At 32.5% G+C, this 20,281-nt stretch overlaps 1 long non-coding RNA gene and 1 pseudogene across 1 annotated transcript in view; one reads left to right on the plus strand and one right to left on the minus strand.

Annotated features, from left to right (window-relative positions):
- The window catches only part of LOC140608392 (uncharacterized), a 115,934-nt gene extending 101,346 nt beyond the window's left edge, over window positions 1–14,588 (minus strand). The window contains exon 1 of the long non-coding RNA XR_012010410.1: window positions 14,535–14,588. This is a non-coding gene — a long non-coding RNA (uncharacterized lncRNA). The remainder of the gene's footprint in view (window positions 1–14,534) is intronic.
- A 2,595-nt stretch (window positions 14,589–17,183) lies between these two features.
- Window positions 17,184–17,833, plus strand: LOC140608393 (transcription factor BTF3 pseudogene; annotated as a pseudogene).
- The last annotated feature ends 2,448 nt before the right edge of the window (window positions 17,834–20,281 follow it).

Below are 20,281 nucleotides of genomic sequence, written 5' to 3' on the forward strand. Positions count from 1 at the left end.
TTGACTTTTCAAGTTCCTTAATCTGGGGAGAATTTAGATTTAGGAACTGATCTGGAATATAGGATTTAATACCTTTGGAAAAAAAAATCAAAGTATAGGCTTGCTACTAGTATAACTTCATAGAAACATGAAAAAAGTCGTGGTAGCATACTCTGAGTATCACTGAAGTGTCAAAACTGACATTTCATACAGCAAAAGAAGGATAAAAATATCCAGAAATTGGGTTTACTAGAGTGACTACTTTATATAAGGGCTTAAAACTTGTGTGACGATTATATTGAAGATACAGTTAGTACACAATTTATCATGTCCCTTAGGAATATGTTTGTGAGAAGGGCACTAGCATCAGCAAAATTTGATGATGTCTGTCCAGATAGGTCACTCCTGAGTATATGAGAGTCCATTATGGAAGTAGGCTTACTGATAGCAATCAGCATGATAAGACTCTGAACTTATGGTACTTAAGTATTGACAAATCAAGTGGATGCAATTACTGTGCTATATGGCAAGGTCAAAAAAGCAACCATTGGAGCCTAACCTAAAGGTAGTCTTAGAAAAAGCATCTGTGATTATAGAATATGACACCCCAGAGAAAAATAATTGGGGACTCTGCATGTATACTACTTATTTTTTTAACATTCGGTAAAAGAAAAAGTGACTTACTTGGAAGCTAAGGTATATCACCTAAACAAAAGTTAGCATCTCTTTGCCAGTTATTGAAACTAAGACTGTTTTTGGACTCGGATTCTGTGATTTAAGAGTTTGAATCTCAGTAGGAAGGATCCTGCAATACCAGAGCACATGGACAACTTACATAACTATGTGCTGGAAAAGGGGAAATGCTCAAGCAATTTTAGGACTCTAGGACACAGAGATAAATTCCTTTAATAACGAAGGACATGTAGTTATAATAGCACCCTTATTAGATTTGGCACATACAGAGTACTTGTAATAAATGGAATTGTGTCCAAGATTTAGCTTTCACTGTCCCCAGTAGTTCTGTAATCTACTCAGTGGTCATTTTCCTGGCCCATGAATTCATAACTAGAATAGACATAATTGGTAGTTGGTATAGGGTCTTCAGCCTATGGGATAAGTAAGAACTGCCATTATGGCAATGGGAAGGTGGAAGATTCTGTAATTTCTTCCTCCAGCGGTAGTGAAGAGAGTACATTTAAAAACAAAACAAATACATAAAAACTAGTATCTTTTCCTAAGGATATTATAGAATATATGACTGCTTTTGAGTATAAAATATCCAGTGATTGTAGTTTAGGTCATGTCTTTATTTAATTCTCCAGAGAGTTATTGAAGAATGACAGATTACCACAAATATAACCAAATAATATCCCAGGTGCAACCAGTGTGAGAGATGTGATGTTTTTGCAAGAGAAGATTAACATAACCATGGGTACATAATATGTGTCCTTTCGTTTGTTGAATGTGTTTTTGTTTGCTTCTTTCTTGTCTGAAAAAAATGCTAAGAAGCAGTTCATATTCACATGGAATGGACTACAGTATATATTGCATGTTAACACCAAGGGGTTCTAACTCACCCTCTGTATTAATTGAGTCCAAAAAAGATCTGCATTGCTTGGTCATCTCTCAGAATATCACTTGGACCCTCTCTATTGTTGACTTCTTGCTAATCAGACCAGCTGAGGAAGAATGGAGTACCAAGTTGGAGATCTTATGACACAAGCCTCTGAGAGTGGGAGATATTACAGATTTGACTACAAAATCAGTAAAATTTTTAGGAGACCAGTGGTCAGTAGAAGCATGTTGAGACATTTTTCCAAAGGAAAAAAACAGCATATCTTGCACTTGTCACTATGAAAAAGGAGCACAATGCTGGCTAGGCCTCTTTAGGTACTGGAGGCATAACATAATATTACATACTTGGGAACACTGCTCCATATCATATATTGGGTGCTGCTGCTAGCTTTGTGTGAGGTCCAGAGCAGGAAAGGACTCTTTATCAGGCTCAGGTAATAGTGAAAGCACCTTCAATGCTTGAGCCCTAAATTTCAGCAGACAGTGGTAATAGAGGTGATAGGAAAAGATTCTGTGTGGAGTTTACTCAGCTTTGATGGAAAAACCAAGTTTGGAAGGGCTGTCAGCAGACAATCTTCAGCTATCAGCTCCTTCCTGGATACCTCAGCTTCAGAGAACAACTCCCCTAAGGGCACATTCCTCTTAGGGTAACTCATACCAAATAATGGATTGATGCAATGATATAATCCAGAACAATTCTAAAGGAATTGATTAAGGCTGCCATTAGGCATGAATTGCAGCACAACTCCATCTCAGAGTTGGCTTCCTGGGGCAATAATTTTGTAGGGTTTTTTTTTTTTTCTTCTTTTAATTTCTTAATGTAGTTGATTACTTTAATTGCTTTTAAACCAAGTTTGTAGGGAACCCAAGATTAATTTATAGTAAGCTCAATTCTATTAATTAAGAATAAACTGAAGTTTTCATATAGCTGGATTTAATTTGCTAATATTTTAAGGTATTTGCATCTAGTTTCTTTCCCTTCTGAAATTGGCCTATTAATTATTTTACTACTACTGTCCTTGTTATGTTTTTTAAACACTTAAAATTAAAAAAAATTTTTTTTAAACTCATAATGTTATGTGGAAGACTTCCTTCTTTTTCTATTTTTGGGAACAATGTGATATTTGTTTATTATTATATAATTTTATGTTATTAATAATATTATTGATAATTATTTAATTATTGGTCTTAAACATTTGACATAATTCATTGAAAAGTCATCCTGATCTGGGGCTCTTTTTCAGAATATTTTAATTGTTAATATATTTTTATATAGTTTTATGTTATTTTTGCTATTTCTTTTGTACCTAATTTATCAAGAAATATTTTTTCTAGAAATTTATTCCTTTCCTTTAATCGTTCAGATGTATTTGCATATTTTTTTATTCTAACTATATTAATGCTTATAGCAAGTATAATTCATTTTTTATTGCTGATATTGATCAGCTGTGCTTTTTTAGATCAATCTTTCCATATTTGTGTTAATTTTATCAGTTTTATCAAAGAACAAATTCTCTTTTTGATTAGATCTATTACATTTATGTTCTAATTAATTAGTGGTTCCAATTATATTATTTATTATTATTACCATTATTTTCAATAGGAGGTTTGGACAGAATATCTTTCTACAGTAATGATTTTTTTTTTAATTTTTATTTATTTATGATAGTCACACAGAGAGAGAGAGAGAGGCAGAGACACAGGCAGAGGGAGAAGCAGGCTCCATGCACCGGGAGCCCGACGTGGGATTCGATCCCGGGTCTCCAGGATCGCGCCCTGGGCTAAAGGCAGGCGCCAAACCGCTGCGCCACCCAGGGATCCCCTACAGTAATGATTTTTATATATATTTTGAGACTTTTTAAACTGTGATTTTTTTTCTTAATGCCTAATGCCCAATCAAAACTTCTAAATACTTCTTGAGTATATAAGTAAAATGTTTTATACTGTCTTAGGAATGATGTTTCACATGTCCATTAACTCAAGTTCGTTATTTTTTGTCATTCAGTGCTTCATATCTTAATTAATTTTTCATCAAGTTCTTCCATCCATTTGTAAGAGAGAAAAGTTAAATCATTCCACTAGACTTGTGTAGATGTCAATGTTTTCTTACATCGATTAACAGTACTTGTTTTGTATACTTTTAAGTCATGAAGTTAGGTAAATTTTTATTTTTAGAATCATTTGTCTTTATAGTGCTTTTTATCTTGTATAAATATGTAATAGCCTTTCTAGATCATTTTCTTTTTTTGCTGTTGTAAATTGCCAGGAATTTTTCCCTTAAGCTTTTATTTTTAACCTCCGCAAGGCATTTTGATATAGAATATATAAGCCTTCACTGAAAAGTAAATCATTTTTAACTTGACAATAATTTATCTTTTTTGTATAGAGGATCCCTAAGGGATCAATATCCAGCTAGGGCTGAGCTCTAGCTCCGACTAATATGAATATCTAGCTTCTAAGAAAAAAGGAGCAAGAGTGTCCCACTGACAGCTCTCCAAATAGATCTTTCTAATTAATAATCATATTAGTTGTAACCAAGTTTTCCTTCCATTCTTTGGTGCAGTACCATGGACTCTTTACCCTCCATCCCTGAAAAAAATGTCATTCCCATTTTTTAGCTTCCACTATGCGGGAAATAGTTAAACTTTTTCATCTACTTGTGGCACTCTACTTTCTACATCAGTTAATGTTTATACATACTTTTTATATGTTATCTTTATATGTATATATGCATAGGTATATGTGTACATATCTATGTATATGTGAATGTATGTGTATATATGCATATGTGTGCATGTATGAATAATTTTATGTATGTGTGTGATTTCAGGGGATCCAACACTTTAAAGTGAATAGAAATCTTTATGTGTTGCCATTTTGATTTAACATAATTTTATATTCAGAAAAATACTCATTTAAAACATATATGTTAAATTAAATCAAATCATTTTCTTTATTTATCATATAGAATTAGAGAGATGTCTAATTCTAAGTCACATCATAAACTTTAACAAGGTAATATAAATGTTATTTATCAACAGATATTCTGGTTTGCATTTATTGCTAAACATTCAGCAGAGAATTTCCACTAATTATAAAAATCTTTTTTTTTTAAATATTTTTTTCTTTATTTATTTATGATAGTCACAGAGAGAGAGAGAGAGAGAGAGAGAGGCAGAGACACAGGCAGAGGGAGAAGCAGGCTCCATGCACCAGGAGCCCGACGTGGGATTCGATCCTGGGTCTCCAGGATCGCGCCCTGGGCCAAAGGCAGGCTCCAAACCGCTGCGCCACCCAGGGATCCCTAATTATAAAAATCTTGTAATATTTAGAAGAACTTAAACTAAAGTTAAGTTTATATTAGTTGATTTAAATGGTGAAAACAATAGTATTTTAATAGTATTCATGAAAGTTTTCTATTTTGAGTCACTTTTCAAAACAATATTAATAGACCATCATGTAATTTCTGTTACATATAGTTTTATTAAGTTATTAAGTTATTTTTGGTAGGATTTTTTTTTTCAGTCTTATAATCATTCAAGTATACCCAACCTTTTGTAGGTTTTGTAGGATGGCAATTTATCTGGGTAAATAGTGTATTTAATGAAGAATATTCAGGTTAGTTTTGTATGGGTTAGTAGTAGATCATTTAGTCAAGTTCTAGAAAAATTTTGATGAAGCAGTTATACTCAGTAATATAATTTTTGGTGTGTCTTCTGAGTATGAGGAGATTATTAAGAAATAGTTGATGTTTTTCTGTCAAAAAACAATTTGGCATTGATAAAGATTTCTAAACATAAAATCAAGTATTCAATCTGCTTCCCATTCATTCTCTAAAATATTATATTTTTATGGTAAATACTTTGTGGCAAATAGCACATTTATTTGTATTTACTGTATGTTTTATTTTCAAAAAATGTCATTGATTTCTACAAAATATATAACAATTTTCCCAATATTTTAGGGTAATAATTTTAAATTTTAAAAAGTAATTTTAAAATAATACAATACCAATCTACCACATATCTAGATTCTATTTTTAACACCTCTCCTAAGAGTATTTCTAAAATATAAGCACATAAATATAGCACTTTAAGTAGTAACATGAACTCAATCATTAAATTTCATTTGTGTTGTTGACTCTACAGAAATAGTTGATAGTTTTTAAATATTGAAGATCATTTTAAAGGATCACCAAAAAAATCGTAAAACTCCAGCATAGTGCAAAATAATTTTAGGACATTATGCATTCTTACTATTTGTTCTCATGTGTTTTGATTCACATATGGATAATTATGGATTGAATGCAATACTTGTTTTCTTCACAATTTTAATTTGAATATTATATTATCATTTTAATATTGAAATATTTGTTAATTTATAAATTTGCAATTGTAAGTACATGGACATATTTTAAAATGAATACAATTTGTAACTGATACAAATTTCAATGAAATTACCTAGAAAGTAATGCATATAAGCAAGTGCCTCACTGCCTTCTTTAAGAAACTAATTCAATCTTCAGTAATATATTTACAGAAATTCTTGCTATAAACACATACTATCTGCTTATATATGAGGGGTAGGATCAAGATTAGAAAGACAGCAATAGACAATTTGTTCTGAAAAGTAACTGTTCTAATTTTTTTAATTGTGCTCTCAGGGAGCTCATGGAAAACTGTTGAAATGGGTGAAAAGTCAAGAATAAGAAAAATAGTAGTTATGTTAAATACCAACAAAGGAAATGCATCTTTCCTTTTATATCTTTTCTTATTTTCTCCTTTACTTCTTTACAAGATTTTTTCTTTATTTATTCATGAGAGACACAGAGAGAGGCAGAGACATAGGCAGAGGGAGAAGCAAGCTCTCTGCAGGGAGTCTAATGCAGGACTTGATTCCAGGACCCCAGAATCATGACCTGAGCCAAAGGCAGATGCTCAACAACTGAGCCACCCAGACGTCCCTCTCCTTTACTTTTAAATGATCCCTGCTCTCAAATAGTTTAGGATAGTACTTTACAAAAAGCATTTGTAATAGAATAATTGTTAGGTAATTTGACATATCCCTTTGATATAATTGATTAAGTAATTCCTTATGTATATCTTATTTAGGTTGCGAGTCTACTTTCTATGACTTAAATGGATCAATATGTAATAAAGTAATTGAAGATGTCAGCTTTCCAACAGGAATAACTTATTTTACCTTAGATTTCTTTGCCACCTTATCTTATAAAATCTTTTTTTTTTTTTGGTAGATGCTTCATATGCAATTTCTCTATTTTATATGTGTATTCAAAGTAGTACTGTAATGAAATATGTCATAGAATAATTTATGACTTCCTTACTAGTTAATTATACTAATTAGTTAATCCTCATATTAGAGAAAGTTTTATTTTTATTCTTTAACATAAATATTAAAACCACACATTTTTAATTTACCATTATCTATAATGAATAATTTCAGGTTAAAATAATTGTATTTAATCAGTTGATATTCTTCTGCCTTGGTTAAAAAAAGAACAAAGTATCTAGTTTACATATTTTTCAAAACTAGTACAGAGACTTGAAATAAAACACATTTTTAAGAAAATAAAATTCTGTAAGCTTTTGTAAAATAAAAATATGTAACTATAAAAATGTATTAACTTTAAAATTTTGTGAAATTGTCAGGAAATTCAGATAAACAAAATAAATTCTTTGAAAATGGAAATTTAATAACAGACAAGATGTGAAGCCACAGGTAAATTGGCAGTAAGCAACAAAAGAAAGTTTCAAGGCAGTGTCATTTACTTCATTAAATATTGATCATCACTTATTGAAAATATACTGAAAGACACAATACAGACATAAAATGAAGAAGACATGCCCCATTTTTGTCAGACTACTTTTTTAAGTCCTAATGCATAAATACACTTTTTCAAACTACATTTATATGTAAGTTTTATCAGAAAAACACATACAGTGTTTACTAATCCATATAAACACTTAATACATTTAGGGATTAAGAAAATCATGATAGAGCGGAGCTTAAGGGGTGGAGTATTAGGAGGACTTTATGCTTGCCTTCTCTTGAACACAGCCATGTAAATATCAAATCATTCTGAACACCCAGAAAATCAGTCTGAAGATGGAGAAAACAAACTGCACAACTAAAGGGGAAAAATACCATGTTGTGGAAGGTAGGAGGTGCAGAGACATTATTTGGGAGAGAGAAGAATCATAGGTTCTGTGGAAAGAAGGGATTCTCATGGAGAAAGGAGAGAGAGAGAGAGAGAGAGAGCATGCTTGCAAGCAGGGCACAGGGCATTACACAAGAAAAACACTTCTCCAAGATCATTGGTGTCAAAAATGAGAGGGCTGATAATTGCAAGTTTCTACAAGCAACAAAGCTCAAAGTCTGAAGTTTTAGAACTCTGCACCATTGCCAGGGTGGAGCCTGGCTGACATAGAGGTGCTCCCATGGAGGAGAAGGGTAGAATGGACAGACAATATGCTCTGAGGACCCCCTGGGTCACAATGGGAGAGACATTCTCCCTTCTTGGAATGCATTTGAGAGACATGGCACTGCTTCCCTGGGGACAAAAGAGCTGGCTGCCACCATTGACCTACTCCATTCATTAGCATAAAAGCAAAGACCCCTGCTGAGTGCAATTAACCTGAACACCAGCTTTTTACTACACTTTACCAAGTGTAGTAAACTTCAGGCCCCTGCATAGTTGTGTGATGGCCATTTTGGACAAACCCAGCACCAGCCACAGTGCAGTGAGACCAAAGATTATAACAATGATGAAGAAGGGCACTATATCATAATTAAGGAGTCTATCCAACAACCATATCTAGCAATTATAAATATTTAAACCCCCAACATGGAAGTACACAAATATATAAATCAATAACAAACATAGAGAAACTCACTAATAATAATGCAATAATAGTACAAGGCTTTAATACCCTACTTACAACAATGGACAGACCATATAAGGAGAATATCAACAAGGAAACAATGGCTTTGAATGACACACTAGACCAATGGACTTAACAGATATATTCAGAACATTTCATCCTAAAGCAGCAGAATACATATTCTTCTTGAGTGCACAAGAAACATTCTCCAGAACAGATCACAAATCAGGCCTCGATTAGTACAAAATGATTGAAATCATACCTGCATATTTTCAGACCACAACACTATGAATCTTAAAATCAACCATAAGAAAAACTGGAAAGACCACAAGTTAAAGAACATCTTGCTGAAAAAAATGAATGGATCAACCAGGAAATTAAAGAAGAAATTTAAAAATCCTTGGAAACAAATGATAATGAAAGCACAACAGCCCAAAACCTTTGAGATGCAACAGAAGCAGTCATAAGAGGAAAGTATATGGCAATACAGGTACCTACCTAAAGAAACAAGAAAAATCTCAAATACATAACTTAACCTTACAATTTGAGGAACTAGAGAAAGAACAACAGATGAAGCCTACAGACAACAGAAGGGAAATAATAAAGATTAGAACAGAAATAAATAATAATAAAGATTAGAACAGAAATAAATAATATAGGAAAACAAAACAAAAAGCCAATAGAACAGATCAATGAAATCAGGAACTGGTTCTTTGGAAGAATTAATAAAATTGATAAACTCCTAGTCAGACTTATCAAAAAGAAAAGGGAAAGGACCCAAATAAATAAAATCAGGAATGAAAGAGGAGAGATCACAACACTACAGAAATACAAACAATTATAAGAGAATATTATGAACAATTATACGCCAAAAATGGGCAATCTGGAAGAAATGATAAATTCCTAGAAACATGTAAACTACCAAAACTGAATCAGGAAAAAGTTGAAAATCTGGACAGACCCATAACGAGGAAAGAAATTGAATCTGTAATCAAAAATCTCAGAAGAAACAAGATTTCAGGGCTGGATGGCTTCTGAGGGGAATTCTACCAAAGTTTTAAAGAAGTGTTAATACCTATTCTCAAACTGTTTCAAAACAATAGAAATGTAAAGAAAACTTCCAAATTCATTCTATGAGGCCAGTATTACCTTGATTCCCAAGCCAGACAAGAAGCCCACTAAAAAGGGCAATTATAGGCCAATATCCCTAATGAACATGGATGCAAAAATTCTCGACAAGATACTAGCTAGTCAAACAGTACACTCAAAGAATTATTCATCATGATCAATGGGATTTATTCCTGGGCTACAGGGTGGTTCAGTATAAGCAAATCAATCAATGAATCAATGTATCAATCAATCAATCAATCATTTTTTTCATCAAAATTAAACAGTTTTATTAATCTGAGGACAGCATAAGGAAAGTGAGAAGGAAACCAGAAACTGAGAAAATATTCATAATGCATATTATCACAATGGATTTATATCTAGAATTTATTAAAAAGAACAACTAAAAATTATGAAGGTAGACAACAAAGTAAAATGAGTGAAAGATTAAAACCTACACTTCACAAAAGAAAATACTCAAATGGTAAGTAAGTACATGAGAAGATGCTTATTATCATCAATAGTTATTCTGATAAATGCTGTAAATGAGATACCATTCCCCATTCAAAGAAGACAAAAGGCTAAAATGAAAAACATTGACAATACCAAGTGCTGATAGGATTCAGATCAAAGAGAACTTAATACATTACAATGAGACTATAAAATGTCAAGAAACTCTGGAAAACAATTTAAAGTTGGTTATAAAGTTAAACACTTAACATATATATGATCCTGTAATTCCAAACTCAAATACCTTTAAATAATAATAAAACATATGTTCCCATGCAGATTTATTAATTTATTTTTAAAAGGATGAGAACCATATGATCCCCTTAATAGATGCAGAAAAAAGCATTTGACAAAGTACAGTATCCATTCTAGATAAAAACACTCAACAAAGTAGGGATACAGGGACCATACCTCATTATAAAAACCATATATAAAAGACCCACAGGTAATATCCTCATAGAACTTTTCCTCTATGGTCAGGAACAACCCAGGGATGTCCACTCTCACCACTGTTTTTAACAAAGTACCAGAAGTCCTAACCTCAGCAATCAGAGAACAGGAAGAAGTAAAACACATCCAAACTGGTAAGGAAGAGGAATGCCTGGGCGGCTCAGTGGTTGAGCGTTTGCCTTCGGCTCAGGGCATGATCCCAGAGTCCCAGGATCGAGTCCCATGTCAGGTTACCTGCATGGAGTCTGCTTCTCCCTCTCTGCCTAGGTCTCTGCCTCTCTCTTTCTCTGTGTGTCTCTCATGAATAAATAGATAAAATCTTTAAAAAACACACACAAATGGCAAGGAAGAAATTATACTTTCACTATTTGCAGATGACACGATACTCCATGTAGAAAATAAAAGACTCCATCAAAAAATTGTGAGGACTGATGCAGGAATTCAGCAAAGTCACAGAATATAAAATCAATGTACAGAAATCTGTTGCGTTTCTGTACACCAATAATGAGGCAGTAGAAAAAGGAATCAATCTCATTTATAATTACACCAAAACCCACAAGATAACTAGGCATAAACCTAACAAAGAGGTGAAAGATCTGTCCTCTGAAAACTGTATAACACTTATGAACGAAATTGGAAAAAGACACAAAGAAATGGAAAACATTCCATACTCATGCATTGGAAGAACAAGTATTATTAAAATGTCTGTATTACCCAGAGTAGTGTACGCTTAATGCAATCCCTTCTTTTTGCATACTAGGTCTCTCAAATTCTTAGAAATATTTACTAATATCTTGCATTTCTAAACATTTTCCTTTCTATAATTGGTTTATATATTTTTGGCATATATAGGTATATATTCTAATTTTCTTAAAATCTGCACTTCTTATCACAACATAATATTATTTCTGTACTATTTAGTGTTCTTAAATTTCCTATGTCTGATATTGTTATATTTTTTGTATTCACAGAATGTGGTATTTATGTGCTCATCCACATATTTTAAAACTTTATTCATTTTGTTTTAATGTATTTTTTTTTGTTTTAATGTATTTTTAACTGTCTTATTTTACATGTTATTTAGGATAGCTAATAGTTTCTTCTTTACTGCAGTCATGATAAAATTTAACCAAATATATAGACCAGCTCCTTTCTAGAGTTAGGTAGCTCTCTCCACTTACCAGTTAATTTCTGATGAAATCCAAGTGCTAAATAGCTCAAATTTTCTCATATTCTATTTATTAGTCTGTTGGAAATGTTAAATAAAAGTCTCTGGATATTAATATGGGAAGTAAAACCAAGTATTTTGCTTTTATACACTGTCTGACAAACTCTAATTCAAACATTTCACCAGAGGTTTCAATAATATTCAGAAACTCAACAGATTTGCAGGGCTTTTGGTTCTCTCGGTAGGGTTGACATCAATTTGCAGTAACAATGAATGTTCCCATGCTTTTGAATACATCACAGGCAAGAGTCTATACACTGATTACCAAATGTTTAATTTTAATACTTACCTTGTCCTTCTTTAAATATCTCCCATCTTTAGAATTAAAAGGGTCTCAAAAAGTCATTTGGGTTTTTAAATAACACTGGATGAATAAAAGTTCTCTTCAAAAGGTTAAAAGAACCCATAACTCTTTGAATAGAGAAAACACAGATGATCTCTTTTGGTAATTGTTAAAGGTCATGTTTTAATCTAGTGCCTCCAACTGATAATAGGGAACAGCCACAAGACTACAGTTGAAGGTCATAACATCACACTGAAGTCAAAGTATATTAGAATAAAATCAATTAAGCATGGTATTTGTCTTCTGAAATTATTGGGTTTAACCAAGTTCAAACCCCTATATTTGATGTGCACATTTTTAGAGTGATATATATCTCAATCTTTTGAGGAAATTATAATAATGAACAAAATAAATTAATTGGATTACAATATAATTCAGTCATTTTTAATATTTTTGAATATTACCTTTGACTTTTATGGTATAAAAAGTTGTTTTAGTATGTGTTGACAATCCAATAATATCTTAACAAGATTTTTTATTTTAAAATGTTTTTTAATTTTTTTTTTCCTTCATAATATTTGATTCCTGCCAGATGAAATATATAATTAATTGTTCTGATAACAACTGTCCAGAATAAAGCTAAAACAATTCTAACTTTAATGCTGTGGCATTTCCTTTATCTTGACACATCTATAATGTGGGACTAACCTAAAAACTAAAATTATGTTAAAGTTGTAACATGTTATGTTACCTATATAGAATTCAGTATTATTCACAGCATATTAAAACAGTAAGATTAGAAAAATAATAATAAATTGGCATTTCCTCAAAATACTTGGTAATTTGCTGCATGCACAGAAGAAAGGATCCAATAATATCACAGGCTTGTAATTTTTCATTGCAATAAACCTTGTGAGACAAGTATTTTTATGACAACTTTCTTATACATTTATTTTTTTTTAGATTTTTATTTATTTATTAGAGACAGAGAGAGAGAGAGAGAGGCAGAGGGAGAAGCAGGCTCCATGCAGGGAGCCTTACGTGGGAACTTTCAAAGATGTCAAACTAGGGTTAGATTATTTGTCAAAGTTTACCATATGAATTCAGAATAGATAAGGACTAACACAGAGATCTTCTTGGTTTTCCTTACCTGCCTTGCCCTATTGCACTCCGTCCCTTCAATGATCCACTTCAAAGAATGACTTTAGAGACTCAGACAGTGCTCTGAAAGTGTAGGTCAAAAAGCAGGTACAGAATGGCATGTGGGAAGGAAATTTAAAATGAAATATGGATAAAAATGACATAATGAGATTATATTCTCTATAAGAGGGAAAAGGAAGATGGCAGCGCAATAAGATGAAATTATTTCCTTTCCTCCTAATCCTCATAGTCTCAACTAAAATACAGAACTTTTGAATTAAGATAGTTACTAAAGAAATGCAAGAAAAAAACTATGATGAGAAGATTTTCTCTATTTTATTGCTAACAGAGAAAAATGCAGTTTGTAGTTTCAAGTTATAAGATTGCTTGTAATTGCTCATCATTTTGGAGAGATGAAAGGAAGAGAAAAAGAAATTTCACTATGTGTTAGAAACTGCTCTAGACATTTAACAATGTTAACATTTTTCACTGATTAATTGCATGTTTATAGGGTTTTACTTAAGTTATGATATTTTGTCCTCACAGGAATTCAGAAGAAATTGAGATTCACAGGAGTCAATATTTCAAAGGTCACAGAGCTAGCATATGGAAGAACTGTATTAAAGCCAGTCATGTTTTCCCCAAACTTTTCATTTAGAGGCTTTAGGTACCAACCAAACACCAAAAACTTACATAAGGAAAATAGGAAACAAATTCTCACAACAAAAAAATAGTGGCTGTAGTTTTGTGCTCATCTTTCCCATCTCTTCTAATTGTTTCATCACCAGCATCTCTCATGTTGTAACCTTTGAGCAGATATGTCCTGTCTTTATGGTGGGATGAAATTCAATTTTTAAAATATTTTATTAGGGAGTGAAGTTGCTGCAACCTAATTGTATCTTAGTTCAAATGTATTACTCTGAGGCAGATTTGATATACCACATTTTTATCTTGATTGTGACTTTTAATTTCCAAATTATTTATATATTGACTTTTTCTGTCTTTTTTTATTTCTCACAGGACTCCAAATTTTAAGAATTGCTAATAAGGTGATATTAATACTACTACTAATAAAAGTTTTTATAGAATAAATTCCTACAGTTAAACCGATGTTAAATTTTCACTCCCGATAATAGGTATATATTTTGTGTTGTACTTACCCTTCTACAGAAAACAACTGTAAATTCTGGATAGAATATAGTAACAACCTTTTGAGGAAGTAAGAGTGAATAAATGCAGAGGAAATCAGAAAGAAGTCTACTGTGAAAAAAAATTACACTGGATAAAATTCTTATACAACTTTTGCTTGTACACTCTCCATATCAAGGAGCGCAACATGGATAGGCCAAGAAAACAATACCTTTTGACTTGTTTGAAGATCCAGAGAATAGAATTTGGCATTCCCATAGCATCTAGAAAGTGAGAGAAAAAAATCAAGGAAGAAATTGAGGTAGGGAAGAGGAACTGCAGAATCTGCATTCAAACATTCCCCTAGCCATTGGTTAACTGCAAAAGTGGGCATGCATAGGATAGATTCCTCTCTTCCAAGTAAAAGAGTAACAGCCAAAATTTTGAAAGAAGTAAACAGTTTCAGCTGCTTCTCATCATAGGGAAAATGGAATTAGGAGTGTAAGTTAGGTCAAGTTAACTATTGGATAAAACAAAAGTCAAAACTCTTCAGAAGATAGAAGAAGCCACAGTATCTGCAATGTATCATTCACAATAGCTAGTATAAAATAAAATATTAAACATATGAAAATTAGGACTGACAGTCAAAGAAAAAGAGTTAAAAAAAACAACCTGACAGCATAATAATTCATATGTTTAAACTATGAATTTATTTTTCTAAATATTTATTTATTTACTTATGATAGACATAGAGAGAGAGAGAGAGAGAGGCAGAGACACAAGAGGAGGGAGAAGCAGGCTCCATGCCAGGAGCCCGATGTGGGACTCGATCCCTGGACTCCAGGATCACACCCTGGGCCAAAGGCAGGCGCCAAACCGCTGAGCCACCCAGGGATCCCCAAATCTATGAATTTAAAGAACCTATTATAAATATGCTCAAAGACTTGAAGAAAATAATGTTTGTAATGAATTAACATATTTAAAGTCTCGACAGAACAATGAAAACACCAAAAAAAGACAAAATGAATATATTTTCGCATTAATAGATTATTTTTAGAGCAGTTTCAAGTTTACAGAAAAATTTGAGCAGACAGTAAAGACAGTTCCCATATGCCTACCCATTCTCCCATCTCTGTTTTCCCCATTTTTAATGTCTTGGTTTACTATTGTACACTTATTAAAATTGATGAACCAATATTGATACATTTCTATTAACAAAGTCCATAGTTTACACTAGAGTCCATTCTTTGTGTTATACAGTACTATGGATTTTGACCAATGTATAATTTCATATATTCACTATTATAGTCTCATATAGAATAGTATGACTTACCAAACATTCCCTGCTTTCTCCTATTCATATGTCCCTCTCCCTCCAAATTCCTGGCAACCACCAATCTTTTAATTAGTTCTTCCTTTCCTAGAATGTTATATAAATAGAACCGTATATTATGTAGTCATTCCAGACTGGCTTCTTTCACTTAACAATATTCATTTTTGATCCTTTATGTGTTTTTGTGCATTGAAAGCTCATTTCTTTTTCTCACTGAATAATATTTATTCGTCTGGATGTACCAAGTTTATTCATTCACCTATTGGAGGACGTCTTGGTTGCTTGCTGTTATTGACAATTATGAATGAAATTAGTACAAATATTTATGTGCAGGTTTTTGTTGACAAATGGAAATTTTGAGAATAAAAATTACAGTAGCTAAAATGAAAACTGAAATTAGTAAATGACTGCACCAAGGAAAATAGAAGGTTCAGTGAATTTGAATATAGACTTAAAGATACTATTTAATCTGAGGAATGAAGAAAAAATGATTAAAAAAACCAAAAAAATAGCATCATGCTTCTGTGGGACAATATCACTTTATCTAATCATAGTTCATTAGACTCCCACAAAGAGAAGAGAGTAAAAATGCAGCGGAAACATACCTAAAGAATAACGAGGGAAATTTCTCCATTTTGGTGGCAAACAACAACTTAAGGTACAAAAAGCTTAGCTGACCCCAAGTAGCATGAAAAGAAAGAAAGAGAGAGAAGGAAGAGAGAGAGAAAGAGAGAGAAAAAAGAAAGAAAGAAAGAACTAACACATTTAGGCATTTAAGGGCCAAACTAATTCATGATAACTACAGGTGAAAAAGAGATCTTGAAAGCAGCTAGAGAAAAAATGCAGCATTACATATATGAAAACAGTGATAAGAAAGATGTCTGAATTTTTAACAGGAACAGGGAAGTCAAATGACAATTGACCAAGTTTTTGAAAGTGTTGAAAAAAAAAAAAGTAAACCCCAATCCTCCATCCAACAACAAAAAACTGACTTATATATGAGACTGAAATTCAGATATTTTGAAAAAAAGGCTGAGAGACTCAACAGCAACAGTCCAACACTACAGGAAATGTTAAAGGAATTTCTTCAATTAAAAAGGAGTTGACAGGTGATTGAACCTCAAGTATACAGCACAATAAATAGTAAATATTGGGTTAAGTATAAGATATTATCATTTTCATCTTAATTTCTTTGAAAGCATAAGACAAATGCAAGCAACAGCCATATTGCGGGTTATATTAAAATATAAACAATGTTAATTTCCATTAAAAATGAGCACATGGATGGGAAGTAAATGGGTTACATCATATAGGTATCTTATACTTTTGAGTGAAGTTGTATAATACTAAGTCTCAGTAGTACACTTATAGTGTAATATGGTCCCTAAAGGATCTATCAGAAAAACCTCTACTCTAAAAAAATAAAATCTAAAACTAAATGTGTGTATCTTGTGTCCCCACGTGTGTGCACCTAATCTCAGCTGGTCCCCCTGAGACCCCCTGAGGGCCAACCCTAGTCCCTTGCGCTCCCATTTGCGCTCCAACAAGATGAAAGAAATTATCATGAACCAGGAGAAACTTGCCAAACTGAAGCACAAGTGCACATTGGTGGGAAAGGAACTGCTCCCAAAAAGAAGAAGGTGGTTCATAGAACAGCTCAGCAGATGATAAAAAACTTCAGTTCTCCTTAAAGAAGTTAAGGGTAAACAATTATTTCTGGTATTGAAGAAGTGAATATGTTCACAAACCAAGGAACAGTGATCCACTTTAACAACCCTAAAGTTCAGGCATCGTTGGCAGCGAACACTTTCACCATTACAGGCCATACTGAGACAAAGCAGCTGACAGAAATGCTACCCAGGATCTTAAAGCAGCTTGGTGCAGACAGTCTGACTAGTTTAAGAAGACTGGCTGAAGCTCTGCCCAGTCTGTGGATGGAAAAGCATCACTTGCTACCAGAGAGGATGATGATGATGAAGTTCCAGATATTGTGGAGAATTTTGATGAAGCTTCCAAGAATGAAGCAAACTGAATTGAGTCAACTTCTGAAGAAGATAAAGCTTGAAGAAGTTACTGGGAGCTGCTATTTTATATTATGACTGCTTTTTAAAATTGTGTTCATGGATCTGATAAAATCTAGATCTCTAATATTTTTAAGCCCAAGTCCATTGGATGCTGCAGCTTTTTTCAATTTTTGCTTATACACAATTCATTCTTTGCAGCCAATTAAGCTGAAGAAGCCTGGGAATAAAGTTTGAAACAAGGTTAATAAAGTTCTTTGCCTAGGGAAAAAAAAAAAAACTAAATGTGAAAAATAAATGAAAAGATACGTACAAAAATTAAGCAATGAACCAATTCTAAATATTTTTTTCTTAAAAATTTGAATACATGCAAAGGCAAAACATTTCTTTTGTTTTCTCTTCTTTTTAAACTGAGTCTTCTAATCTGAAGCATTCCTTCAATTTAAAAACTTTTCAAATAATGTCAAGTTAATTATGAGGCAAAGTTTTTTTAAAATTTTTGTTTAGAGCCCTTTTTGTAACTAGTTTATGTGAAATAGTCATAATAATGTAATATAATGTAATGTAATATTTACATTTTAGAGGAATAGCAGAACTGTGCACCATATCAATGTAAAATGCATTAAAATATTATTTTTAAAAAAATTTTTATTTATTTATGATAGTCACAGAGATAGAAAGAGAGAGACGCAGAGACATAGGCAGAGGGAGAAGCAGGCTCCACACACCGGGAGCCCGATGTGGGATTCAATCCCCGGTCTCCAGGATCGCGCCCTGAGCCAAAGGCAGGCGCCAAACCGCTGTGCCACCCAGGGATCCCGCATTAAAATATTATTAATTGAAAAAAAAAAAAAATATTATTAATTGTATCATTATTGAATAGCTTAAGGAGTTTCAAATTCACAAGACTTTTAAAAACATCGAAATTTCTCTTGCACATTTTTTTGCTGTCTTCTCTGCTATAAATCTGAGGAGACTAAATAAAATATGCTTTTTCTCTACAAAAATTCTAAAAAAAATTGTAATTCAGCTTCTGATATTTAAATAACTTACATGTAATAATTATTTTCTTGAAGGATTTATATTTAGTGTATCCAATGTCAGCTTTTATAAAATAATGAAACTAGTTTGACTTCAACTACAATCACAAATCTAAAGTCAAGTGGTATTGCTTTTATTTCATTAAATGTAAACATGATTATTGTAATAATTCTGATACTATCATTTTAAAAATTAAGATTTATGTAGAAATGAAAATTTTGCTCCAGTCTATGTAGAATGATTATTATAACTACAATTAATTAAATACTTCTCAGTACCTGATACTTTTTATAAATTTTTTCTAATCTTATTTATATTTTTTACAAGTTTAGACAGCATTACTATCTTAATTTTACATTCAATCTATCGTTGACATCCTATTTCATCATTGATATCAGGCTAGAGCCTTATCAATTCCATTCATATAATTATAAAAATAGCTTATCTATCCCTATTCATCCTGTTAATCCACTTGTCCAATTCATCTGTTCTAAATCCTAAATCAGAAATGGAACAGTGTTGTAAGAAATATCTTCAAAATGTGGAAGTGGTTTTGGAATGACATAATGAGCAAAAGGTATGCTACTAAGAGAAAAATAGATTATTGTAAATAAATAGACTGTTTGTAGAAATATGGATATTAAAATCCCTGCCAGTGAGAGCTCAAATAAAATGAGGAGAAAACATATTTTCAAGAAACTCCTAGAAGCTGAAAATAGAAAATGGATTCACCCTTAAGAAATTCTGGAAGGGGGACACCTGGGTGGTTCAGCGGTTGAGCATCTGTCTTTGGCTCAGGGAGTGATCCCAGAATCAAGTCGTGCATTGGGTTCTCTTTCTCTCTTTGAGGAGTCTGCTTCTCCCTCTGCCTATGTCTTGCCTCCCTCTCTGTCTCTCATGAATAAATAAATAAAATCTTTAAAAAAAAAAAAAGAAAAAGAAAAAAACTCTGGAAGGAATCAATCCTAGCCACACCTTGACTTGAGTCCCGTGAGTCTGATTGTAGAGTTTTGGCCTCCAGAACTATAAAATAATAATTTTGTGTCATTTTTAAGTACTAAATTTGTGTTAATTTGTTATATATACCAATAGGAAACTAATACAAGTCTGAGGGATGCCTGGATGGCTCAGCGGTTAAGTTCTGCTTTCTGCTCAGCAGTGTGATCCTGGAGTTCCAGGATGGAGTCCTACCTTGGGCTCCCCTTGGGGAGCCTGCTTCTCCCTCTGCCTATGTCTCTGCCTCTCTCTCTGTGTGTCTCATGAATAAATATATAAAATCTTTTTTAAAAAATTGAATAATACAAGTTGGAAAGTAGCCGTTTTCAGTTTCATTCCCAAACCTAATGTCTTTTCAACTTACTTCAAGCAGTGTGAGAAAAATATTAATCTTGTAGAAATTGAGAAAAATATTAATCTCATAGAGATTGAGATTGCTTTCTTTGGGAGCACCTGGGATTTATGGAATTAAATTTGGTGGAAAAAGAATTTGATAAGGTAGGAATTTCTATCATGTTTTGCAAGAATTTTAGTTTGACATAAAAGTTGATAGAATTTTAAAGTGTAAATTGCAATAAAAATATATTT

The sequence above is a fragment of the Canis lupus genome, chromosome 17, assembly GCF_048164855.1.
Source record: "Canis lupus baileyi chromosome 17, mCanLup2.hap1, whole genome shotgun sequence".
Taxonomy (NCBI): Eukaryota; Metazoa; Chordata; class Mammalia; order Carnivora; family Canidae; genus Canis; species Canis lupus.